The sequence below is a fragment of the Centrocercus urophasianus genome, unplaced genomic scaffold, assembly GCF_019232065.1.
Source record: "Centrocercus urophasianus isolate 14NV4802_14NV808 unplaced genomic scaffold, USGS_Curo_1.0 seq_17, whole genome shotgun sequence".
NCBI classification, from domain to species: domain Eukaryota; kingdom Metazoa; phylum Chordata; class Aves; order Galliformes; family Phasianidae; genus Centrocercus; species Centrocercus urophasianus.
In genome coordinates this window covers 10,521,616-10,533,968 of record NW_024884722.1, presented here as the reverse complement: position 1 = coordinate 10,533,968, position 12,353 = coordinate 10,521,616, and the positions used below count along the sequence as shown (strand labels likewise).

The window sequence follows — 12,353 nt, the reverse complement described above, 5'->3', positions numbered from 1 at the left end:
TAACAAAGTCTTCTATAAAAAAAAAAAAGTAATAATTGGGCATTAATTACTAGTGTAACACTGTAATGAGGACAAATCCTCCCTCTTCATCTGGCCTCCTGCATAATTTCTGAGGACTCTGGAGAGGGTTGCACCTGAAAAAGGGGAATGAAACAAACTTTGAAGCTGACTTTGTTTTTGACATTTGCTGTTTGGAAGCGTGGGCAGCAGCAGGGTCTCCCACACTGTTGAACTGAGCATCTCACAAACTACAGGAAACTGAAGCCAGTTATGCACAGGAGATTGTATTTGCCATGAGTAGGAGAATTATATGCATTTAAAAATGAAAAAAAAACATAGATTAACCATACACTTACAGTACATTTTTTTGTAGTGATTGGCTTATCTTGACTGTGTCAGCTATGGTTCTTCCAAATACAAAACAGCTTTGATGTCTGAAATCCCTTAGTATGAAGTATTCTGACCTCCTTACAATATGTTCATGCATTCATAAACATATACGTGAGGAATTGACTGGTTGAACACATGTACAGGGTGGGATTACTAAAGTGACACACTGTATGTTCAGATCTGAGCTTGGCTCTTTGAGTAGTGGGTCACAACTGAGAGAGGATAGCCACCCATAGCATCTTTATTCCGAATACTGATCAAATCTCTAACTCTTGTTGGACTTGTCAGTTTTATCTGACCATGGAGTGTTACCTTAGCCAGGAGATTCACAAGGCAGCCATGTGGACAGAAAGCAGGATTACGATCCTAGACTTGGCAAGCCTGTGACTGCAGACTTTCAGGGAAAGAGGAGCAAATCCGTTAGCTGTTTCTCTAGAGATCTGCTTGATATCTGTCTGAATGTAGAACAATTAGTACAATAATCTGAAGACTTAATCTTTGCATAACCTGAACCTCTTAGGGAAGAAAAAAATTGGTTAAAACCATCCTATCTCTAGGACTTGTTAAAACTGTTTGAAAAATGAACAAACAGTATGTTTGTGAGCTGACACCTCAAGTGTTATTTGCTGTTGCCTCATGAGAGCACAGACTTTGTTTAATGGTTATATATAATTGACTGATGGTAGTGATGGAAATGCATGCTCATGATTCCCAGGCTTCATGAATTTACCATAGGTTTGCATTCACTATTCATGATTTGTCCTTTATTGACTTTGGGAAAAAAGTACAAAAGTCATAGAAAAAGAAAGCCTTTGGGGCTGACCTCACAGTAGTGATAATTATGGGAAACAAATAACAAGTGAGATAATTATTTGACCACAGGTAAATGGGGTAGGGGAAAGGACGAGTTTTTGAATGATTCACAAATCTGGAGGGAAAAGAGGTATGGATTTTTTTTAGTTTGATTTATCCACTTTAATCAGATTTACTGACTGTGCATGCTGATGAGGTGTTGTAACTGGTTTTTTGAGCTCAGAACATGCATTTCTTATGATTAGGAATAGCCATTAGAAATTTTTTTCCTGAAAAATAAGCCTTCTTATCTTTCCACTCCTTACCGGTGCAGTGATTTATACGATTTTCTAGCTAAATACATAGGAAGTTCAGATAATGATAGAGCAGGTGTGCCTTTGGAGGACTAAATTATGGGCATCAATAAACAATTATGGGGTAGCATCTGAATGACTGAAATAATGTTAGCAGCTTTAACAGTTACAGAAGATAATTATTCTTTTGCTCCATGTATAGATCTTTTGTTGTCCGAGATGGGCTTACAGATTCAATGGTTATGTGTTTTAAAATTTAGAATACGGCTGTTCTTGCATTTACACTGATACTGCCTTAGAATCTCTCTAAGTTCTAGCCTTTGCAGGATCATTTACTATTGGAAACCCATAGTGTGACAATAGCAAATAAAGATGAACTTCGTGACAGAAGGTGGAATGCTGCACATTGATTTTTTTACCAATACCTGTATGCTGCTATCTTGACTTAAACTGGAAACGAAGTTCAATTCTGATTCTGAACTGTCCCATCTCCTCCCATGATTAATATTAATTATCTCTTAATTCAGTGTTTATGTGTAAAGTAAAAGAAGCAGCCACATTGCTGGACGTATAAGCTTGTTGAGAACTGAACTATTCAGATTGTCAGTACTCAAAAGTCTAAGGTTTCAGAAGTGGGTGGCACAGAGTGAGGCCTTTCTACAGCAGGGTACATTTGGCTTTTACACTTGTGGCTACCTGATCACATTATCTGAGGACAGGGGCAAGCTTTAGGGCAGGCTGTTAAAGGCAGCGAGTGTAAGCAATCACTTTGAATGTCAACTGCCAATGACCATGAGAGAGGAAATCTGGAAACAAGTACCTTGAGAGAGGCAGTAGTAAGATGTCAAGATAATTAAGAAATACAGATTAAATTGCCTGACCAGGATGGTGTTGATAGAAATCCTGACATATTCATGCAGGGTCATACAGGAAAAAAAATCATATTTTTCTTAGTAGGTCTGGATGAAAAATAATCTGCAGTGTGCAGTACTACACAATTTTCAATGCTAATGAAGAAAAGAATCTGAAACTGGTGATTGAATCCTGTACTTTGGCCACAGGAGAAATGAACTCCCTGAACTTTTTTCTTTTTGCAACCTCTAGAGTATCCTTCTGTCATCGAGAATATGAGAACAGATTCTTCAAAGTATAAGTCTGGGTGTGCAATGCTCCCTGTATATGAACTAAAATAGACTCACTGATAGAGGTGATTTAGTAAACTGTTGATAGGCTTTGCTTTCTTGAGCTTGTTCTTAACAAAATAGACCAAAATCAAGAAAAAGCACAAAAGTAGCAGGAAGTGAGGATGCTGTCTTTGCAAAGTATACGTAATTCTACACATTTTTCCTCGGGTTCAAAAATGAGAGCCTGCAGAGATGGCAGTCAAATCACCAGACTAGACCTTAAAATTATGCTTATTCCCCGTAACACTTGTCCACACTTCCTCTGTACAACGTGGAAATTCCACCTACAGTACTATTTCAAGGTGCTTCTTTGATGTGTAAAGACCACTGGGGCACTTGAACTTTTTTCATGAAATAAATCAGGACAAAACTTGTCAAACTTCAACTGGGAAAGCCTAATTGCTCAGTTGCTTTCTTTCGTTTCTGAAAGGCTGATGTCCAGCATATGTTGACTAATGAAGTGTGTTAACTTTTGTTGTCCTTTTGGCAGAGCCTTTTCCTGACCTTAAATAAAAGTGAAAACAGTGGGGTTGCAACAAATTAACCTACTTAATTTAATTTACCTTTTAATATTAACCAGCTTCGGAGAGAGAGGTTTTATTCAGGACTGTTATGTGAACTGTTTCTAATTTTTTCAACAGTAACTTACTAAATTAATTATGTGATGGGGGGGAAAAATTGCTGTCTTCAAAGTGTCACTTTCCCTCCAAAACCCTCTGCCTTGAATAGAGGCGTGCCCTTTAAAATATGAATATATATTTGCAGCTACTTCAGTTTAGTTTTCTTTGTTCCTGATTCTGGTCACCTCCATATGAAATGACTGAATACAGTATGATTGGATGGTTTGAATCTGGCTTCTTGCTAATATGTTTGGTGAGGTCTTTGTTATGATAGAGAACATACTTAGAGTGTCAGGATCTCACCAAACAAGAATGTATTTATAGCCACCAGAGATGAAAGCAGTGGAAATAGCTTGTTATATAAGCCCATCAATCTACCTTTGATTTTATATGTTGGCAGAAGTCTTGTTATGGGATATGTTCAAAGGGAAGTCTGGGCCCTGGGGTCTCGGTTATGGGAGTGTTTCCACATAATGTAGAGTCCAGACAGCTTTTGGAGCACTCACTGGGCCAGCTAGTGCCTTTTGCTAGTGACAATGTCTGCAGACATCAAGTTAAGTCGAAGCCTGATAGGTGTAATCAACAAGGATGCTAATGAGAACAGGGCTATTCTTCTAATTAATGAACATACTCCTGTTAAAGCAAGAATGAATAGGGAGGACTTGCTCTAGTATGGGTGACGCCTGTTTTACTGACATCAGTCACGTTAATTTGGAGTAGCTTATGAAGCTGGCTACACTGTAGAGAGATACAAAGGTGAGAAAGGTAGAAAGGCTCTGTGTGGGGAAAAAAAAAAAAAGTAAATACTGCTGAAACACGTACAGGCTTTCTAGGCTAATTAGACATTTCATTTTAGCTGTAGTCGCAATGGATCAGTCATGTCATGTCATCAGTAACACCTTCCAGTGGTCTTGCTAACTATTCTAACACATAAGGCAATAGTTTGAGCAATAACAACATAAGTTAGGAGCATTCCTTTGTGTATTCCAGACATTTATAGCAGCAGCAGCACCACCTGTTGCCTGGAGCTGTGATCTCTACTGTTTTGTGAAGGAAAGATCTGATTTTTTTTTTTAATGTATTTGCTTATAACAGCAATCTGAAGTATGGCTGAATTAGAGAGATTTGTAAATGAAGATCAAAAAAAAGAGTTGCTTGGTCCAGATGATGACAGTATGAAGCCTTAAGAATAAAACCACAGCCTGTGAGAGACTGCAATTGTATTTTTAAATTGAAATATGTCAGATACAAGAATATAGAAAATTCTAAGATAGAACATCCGATCTGATGAGTAAACAATGTAGCTCTATAAATGTCTTCAAGTGGGACTGTTGCCAAGTTTCACCCACTACCATATTACATGACGAGGTTCATATGTGGGACAGAGTGGTGCAATAGGAATTTTCTTATAGCACATTCTGTCTTTAATGTGCCCAGGAGTATACCCCAGGGAAGGTTATCTGACAAGAGATTCCCAAGGCTGTATAATGTGCTCAGCCTATTATTGATGCTATTGCAGGAGCAGATTTGTCAGTTGATCTGTAAGTCATTTTCTGACCTTCTCTATGTGTTACCTTGACTGAGGATCTTCTGTATTTTCTTTAGCTAACACAGGAATTTATCTGGAGTTTATTCACATGACAGTGACAACAAATGATTGTGGCTAATTGTTTTAAACATGTTTATATATTAAAACTAGGTTTGTGTTGGTGGCAGAAACAAAAACAGCAGAGGGAAAGGAAGTCACAGAAGAAAGATTTGTTGACAGACTAAAGAAAGAGGAAAGAAAAGGTCATCGTGAGAAAAAGGTGTTCCTGATCTGAATTCAGTAAGACTGCATAACTACATGGCTATGACACAGGAAAGAAATATGGTTTACATACCAGTACCTGTAGGGCTGAGAACTATTTTAGCCCCCTTCATAATTCTGTGTCTGAAAGCAAAAAACAAAGAACTTCAAAGCAATTTTGTTCTCAGAGCCCACGATTCAGGAGTTCTGAACATCAGCTTGTTCTCTCTTCCCTCAGGTTGTTTTCCTTGGCAGTTGCTCAGCTTTTCCATTAAGATATGTGCATTATTGCACAGGCTGTCGATAAGTTGTTGCATACATGGTTAGCGTTGCCAGCTAGTGCTTGAACCTGCTGTCAATTTCCTGGTAGGTAGGATTTAATTCTCCAAAGGAGGGAAAAATCTGTGTTTTATAAATACATCTTTTATTACTCAGCCTGCAATAACTTAAGCCAAAAAGATTTTTTTTCTTCCTCTTTCTTCTGTCTTTCCCAGCTTCTTGACTTTCTTCACTCTTGGTAGGTGCTTTTCTCAGTATAGCTGAGCTGCCCTCTCTTGAATGATTCAGATAATCCTTCACCAACACTTGTCTTTATAGTTATATGGCAGCCCAGATTCTTTTATTGGATCAGAAACATCAAGATTCTCCAAGCATAAAGGGAGACACACGGAACTTCTCCTTTTGAGAAAAGAAAGAAAAGCTCTCCTTTAACATACATAAGGAAAGGGCAGAGTCATAGAGGCAAACCATGAGCAATGCATTTTAGAGCCCCTAACTTGACCTCATACATGGGGCTAATGCCCTGTTGCAAAACCTCTCATGGTTCATACTCCAAAAGCTGGTTATTTCCTTCTGCTGTAGAAATATGGCATTACTGGCCTAGAAGAAAAAAGCAAAATGCCATCCAAGACATGAGCTGAGCCACAACCAACTCCAATGGATGTGACTCTAAAGTAGTATGCCAGACTAGTTGGAAATCTTGTAACTAAGAACACTCCCAAACTCATAATTTCTAATTCCCTTTTGAAGAGCAGACTGTTTATTTAAAAAAAAAAAAAAAAAAAGTCACTCTCCAAGTAAGCCTTTAAGGAAAACTAAACAGAGCAATCTGGGCAAACATCACTCTCTAATCAGCAATCAAGACTCCCTGTGAAGCTCTAGAGAGTCTGATTAAAAGCAGATGTGGTTAATCTCAATGAACAGAAAAATATAACTGCCAGGAGAAAAAGTTTCATGAAGAGCTCTTGAATCTGTAGTAGACCATCATACAGGGTTAATAGAATTGGTCAGGCAGTGTGCTATGGCTTTATGCTGTTTTTTATTAATCACAGGAATTGTATGTTGCACTGCAGGATGAACAGAAGGAATCCGTTGAAGTGCAACCCTCTCAAGCTGCATGGCTCTAAAATTGAAACAGTGCTCTGCAGTAACTTTGAGAGATTTAGGGAGCACTTATCTTCCAGATATCCATGAGGTTGCAAGCTACTCTTTATCAGAATGTATTGTTGGAAAAATGAGGAGCCAAGCAAAGACTCTGAAAACAAGTCATGGCAAAGAGGGGTACAGTTTTATTCTTTTTAACTGGTGATGCTTCTGCATTTCTGCCCAGTAAAGGACTGTGAGGGGAGTTTCACTTCAGACTGTTCTGGCAGGGAAATGACAGCAATGTTTCCAAAGGTAATTAAAATTTATCTTCAGCTACTGAAAAACAGAACACTCAGGGAATGCCTTAATTGGCTGCACTGAGGAACAGAACGTTTGGCGTTTACAAAAGAAAAGAGCAACGGCCAACGTCAGAAATGGAAGGTTCAAAAGGCATCAGTGGGAAATATTGCACCCAGTTAGAAACTTTCTTCAGCAGCTTAATATCATAATTTTCAGCTGCCTTAGGACTCTCAAGTCCTAACAAAGCTTTATAGAATTGAAAGTAGTGTAGAAATGTCTCCTTAATAGGTTGTACATAGATGCTCTACAAGAAAATAGCGTTTCTTTAGGTACACAGCAGCGATGTTTCAGAAGAAACTGTGGATCATAAGTAGTCTATGGGCAAAAGAACACTAATCTTGCATTTGGCTGATCTGTTTATCAGTTCTCTTCATATCAAAAGATAATAGAAGCATGTCATTATTCATACAATGTTCCTTTAAGGCTGTTATTTCTGATAGAATCATTTTTGTCTTGAATATATTTTCATAGCAGCTTTGGTCCCTTAGATGTCTTTGTCCAAATTGCATCACTATAAAGACATAATGCCAGGACATGGTATATTTAAGAATTTTTTCCTCAAGAGATTTCTTTCATTGTAAGAAGTAGATCTTTCTAAACCTTACTTTTTCTCAGAAAATAGTTATTTTGGATGAAATTTTAAGCTAAAACTGGGCCAAACTTGTCCAAAAATTGCTTTGGTCTTTGTAAAAGGAAGGGAAAGGCTTCAAATTTTTAATGGCTTTGTATTTAAACACTTAAGTTTTAGTCACATCCTTTTTTGGAATACAACAGCTAAATAAATATTTTACAATTTCCAGTATAAACCTTCTTTTGAGGTTTGCATTTTTCAGGTGGAACTTTTAAATCAGACCCTTGAGTTTATTTTCTTTCAAAAATGACTCCGTTTTTCTTAGCCTATTCAGCCGGGAGCTGATCCAATAAAAATAAACTTTATTTTACAAAACTTCTTCTGATGCAAAGTTTTCTTAATCGCCTCCACGTGATATAAAGCCTCACAGCTATGCAAAATTGAGAGTAATTCTATATATTCAAATATGCATTTAAATCCCTGATAAAAGACATTTGTTTTTCAGTGTAAAACAAACTTCAGGAAATTTTAAAGAAAAGGAAATACACTCAGTAATGAACTGCTTCATACAACATAAACTCCCAATTTATAAATAATTGTGGACCTTTTTTATTGGATTAGGTATGTAGCTATTGACCTTGGGTGTTTTTATCAAAGGCAATGTGGATTCAAAAAGTTCATATAAAGGTGCCCTATTATTTAATAAGGAGTCTTTTGATACACCATGTACAAACAGTAACAAAGGAAACTTCCTTGAAGCAGGAAAGCTGCTGTTCCTTGTAAATATACAGTGATCCAGAACACGTCTGAGCTGAAGCAAAGTAAACATTTTTATCCTAAACAAAACAATGAGGAGAATTTAGAGAAGACACTGGAAATGAGCACACGTTAAACCTATAAATGATTAAGTGTTAGTAATTGAACATCAATTCTAGGTTTCATAATTTAGGCATGTAATTTACTCACTGCTTCTTGATAAAGTACTTCTAATATAAGCACTTGAACTTCCCCATTGCGTCAGCAGCGGTAGGTGATCTTGAAGACCTCCCAGAGTGATGCTTTCTATTGAAATGACGTCTCCAGACATGCTTTTAGATTGATAGTTTCAACTGGTATCTCTACTAGGCAGAGTGATTTTTGTACCGTTGATATTCTCTGAAGCTACAACCACAAGATAGCCACAACTCAGATTTAGCATTCAGGGCTTCTGTAACTTGTCCTAGAGGGCTGTCCCTGGTTCGCACCAGCTGGCAAAGATTTCCTGTAGCATTTGTTGCAGCAGCAGAAGTAGTAGTTTGTTGGCTGATGTTTTTCTGCTGTGCAACACGGTTCATTCACTCTAACACAGACACGTACACCTCCCAACTGTGTTTACACAGCAGTTAATTTCTACTTGTGGCTGCTGCTATTTATAAGGAGGACAACCAAGTAATTATTTCTAACAATTCTCTAAAAATAAATGTGGTGCCCTTACTGGGGTGGTTAAAATTCTAAATAGTACGTTACATGATCATTTATAATGCAACAGCATTAATGAACTGTGCCAACATAGTCTTAGTAGTTTTGGATCATCCATTGCTCAGTTTCTCTTTCAGCTTTATGGAAAAAATAGCAATAAATAATTTTACATTTAAATATTTTTTCTTGAACTAACCAAAAAGATTAGCATCCTTCCTCGAAATCATCAGCTTAGAATAGGAAATTTGAACCATCACAAGAATGAGACTGCCTTCTGATGTAGAATTTATGCATAGTCCAAAATAAATACAAGTATTACAGCAGAGGTAAGATGAAAAGATCTCATATTAAATAATAAAGATCTCATATCTGCATCATAACCAGAGCTACAAAGTAGAATTTCATAAATACTTAGTATAAATCCTCATTCTTGGAAAAAAAATTGGCATGAGTTTTTTAGTGGCATGAATTTAAAAAAATTGCTTTTATAAGGCTTCTCTGAAAGATAGTGAGCTCAAAAGCAGTGTTCCTAATAGCAGTCTTTGGGCACTGACTTTGTATGGATCTGTAGGCTAAACTGTCCTCCCCTGCTCAGCAGGGCCACTTACTTCTGTAGCGAGGTTCTCCATTCTGGTTCCCTAATGAGGTCTGTTACACAATTTTCAGCATGTTTGGTGTGGGCTTGCTTTTAGCTAGAGCTAAAGCAATTGAATCAAATGCTCTGAGCTCTGCTTAAAAGGGACGTTGGCTGAGAGAAATGAAAGGCTAAAAGATATTGATGAACAGTTTTGGATGACACTGCGTTTAATAAAAAATGAGTCACGCCTTGGCAGCTTTCAGGAATACCCCTACAAATAATTAAGAAATTAAACTTACTGGAAGGGAATATGATGCGTGGTCATTTTTATTTTTCTTCTTTAAAATTTGAGTTTATTTGAACCAACAATATTCAGAAATAAAACAAACAAACAAAAAAAAAACAACCACAAAAGTAAGCAAAGCATGAGAACGGAACAAACTCATGGTGAAGCTCTCAAGGAGCTTCACAGCTGTCTGGGTGATGATCTTTGTATTGTTTGGTGTTGGCTGAATTGGCTGTGTTGACTAGGACTCGTTTGTTCTGTATGGATATGTGTATGTCCAGGTTCACTCAGGCTACAAAAATGATTACTCTATGAGGAAAAGCTTATTTTAAGAAGATCTTAAAATAGTCTTATACTTTTCCTTCTTTCACTTAGTATTATTTTGAATGGAGCAGTAGAATATGAGGTCCACAGACTGCGGCTAAGCTTGATAAATAACTTCAGTAAGAAACAAATAAAAATGTTGCAAAGATTTTGATTCTCAGCATTGACTTCTATAATTTTTTTTTTTAACTGAATTTTACTTTTCAGAACAACACACACATTTTTGAGAAGTTAGAGCTGAAGTGCACCAAAATTAAAAGGCTAAATCAAAGTTTTGAAAACCATCATTGTTGTACTATAAAGCTCTCAGGTTGGCAAAGGAGAGGTTTTTCTTTCTCGCACACACTATTTGGCTTAGCTTAACTGTAGCCAACTATTGCTGCCCAATTTTTTTTCATTTGAATGCCAAAACAAACTGGCAACCGATCTGCTGTTTTGCACTTCAGTTTAATCCAGATGCATGGGGTGAAGGTGTTTTTAGTTTTCTATAGGTGTTAACAATTGGTAATAAATCACATTAGCCCCCTTCATGCTGAGTCTGTTTTGCCCATTATGGTAACTGTGGAGTGATTTCCCTTCCCTCACCTCAACTTGCAAAGTTTTTTTTATCTTTTTTTTTTTTTCCCCCCCTTGCTCTGTTGAGGAGTGAAAGTGAGAAAGCAGTGTGATGGTGCAGAGCTGCCCATTAGTATGAAACCACCAGAAAAAAAAAGTGAGGAGATGATAAGAATTAGCTGTGTCTAATCTGTATGAAACTTCAGCAAAGTAATGAGATTCCACTGCCTGTTGGTTTATAGTTGAAGACTATAAAAGATAAGTAAACATAGACATAAAGCATATGTTATTGATACTGGGTCTGTGGTGATAACAAAGCAGATGAAAAAGGAGGTCAGCTCAGAAATACCTTATTTATATCCTAACTGTTTGCAATATATAGCTTGGTGAAATTCAGCTCATCTCCATCTGCTTATCTTGGAAGCAGAAGTACCAGAAATATCAATATGTATGAGACATACAAATCATAATTACTGGTATACATCTGGCAATCCTAAAAATAGAAACATAAAGTGCATAAAAATAATTGTAAGCTAATACAAATGGTTATAGACAACATTGTTTAATGTAATAGTAAAACAGTTTAAGCAGCAGCAGACAAGGAGGAGCAGTTCACCTTTTGTAATTGATGGAAAAAATACAAAATTACCTGCAAATATCGGTAGTTTATGAGACAGCCTTCAGAGCCCCCTTCATTTCTCCTGGTATCACAGCTTTTTCGTAGTAATTTCTGATTCCATTAAACATTGCTTTTTTATTTTTTCTTTGTTTTTCCTGTGCTATCATGTCAGAAAGTCAAGGCAGTGGCAGATAATGGTTTGAACAGGGTTTTGGCTACAGGTATAAAGATGACTTCTGGAATGAAGAACAAGATTTCAAAGCACTGAGAATGCACAAAGAAAACTTTTATATCTTTTTACACCTCTCTTTACACATATGCAGAGAAATTTCATAGAAAGTAAATCCATCATTCCTCACGAGCCACTCCAGAATGATACTAATTCAGTTGAACGAGGCAGAAAAGTCCAGGGAGTTGACTGAGCTAAGGTAGCTGTATGGAAATTTGAGCATGCAATACAGTAGCATAAAGAACTGCAAAGAGTAATTACTGGAAGGGAAACTCAATTAGCTGGAACAAACAACTGATTGTGCAATTAAGAAAACTCTGTAAATCATTACAAACCTCTTGTCATACAGCTTTTCTCCACAGTCCTGCTGTAGTGGCCCTGCTCTGTCAGCTGAAGAGTTAGGGCTAAGCTGAAATTCTGTTTTCATTGCTGTATTAAGAACCACTAATGAAGACGGCTTGCATACTTTTCCTAATTATCTCGAACAACAGTGCACTTCTCTATCTCTCCATTTTTGGTGCATGAGAAAGTGAAGAAAGTCACACAAAATCATGCATCTGTCCATGCACCACATTCAAGTTCACAGTTGTGTTTGTACTTTCGCATGAAAGTCCAGTTATGTCAGGGAAGACAGGAAGCTCTTTCCTGTTAGATCATTAACCCAGAATGTGGCAAATGTTTCTATTTTAAATTTAATATTGATTCAGGTATCAGTTGGGTGGAAAACCAAACATCATTGATCATAAGGTTTGTTTTATTTATAAGAGATTGAAAGGGAAATAGCAAAGAATATTTTTTCAATTATTGAAAGAGAATAAATGAAGAAAAAAAGAGATAAGTGAAACAAAGGAAAATAGTACAATCTCTCCTTCTTACACATTCTATGCTGGTAAGAATATCTGGAGATCCAATTCCTTTAC

At 37.0% G+C, this 12,353-nt stretch overlaps 1 long non-coding RNA gene across 1 annotated transcript; it reads right to left on the bottom strand.

Annotated features, from left to right (window-relative positions):
* Window positions 1-5,573: 5,573 nt before the first annotated feature.
* LOC122160355 lies at window positions 5,574-12,006 on the bottom strand. Its single transcript, XR_006168792.1, has 3 exons — window positions 11,769-12,006; window positions 11,235-11,440; window positions 5,574-5,767 (listed from the first exon to the last, which is right to left on the bottom strand). It is a non-coding gene; the product is annotated as an uncharacterized LOC122160355 (long non-coding RNA).
* Window positions 12,007-12,353: the final 347 nt, after the last annotated feature.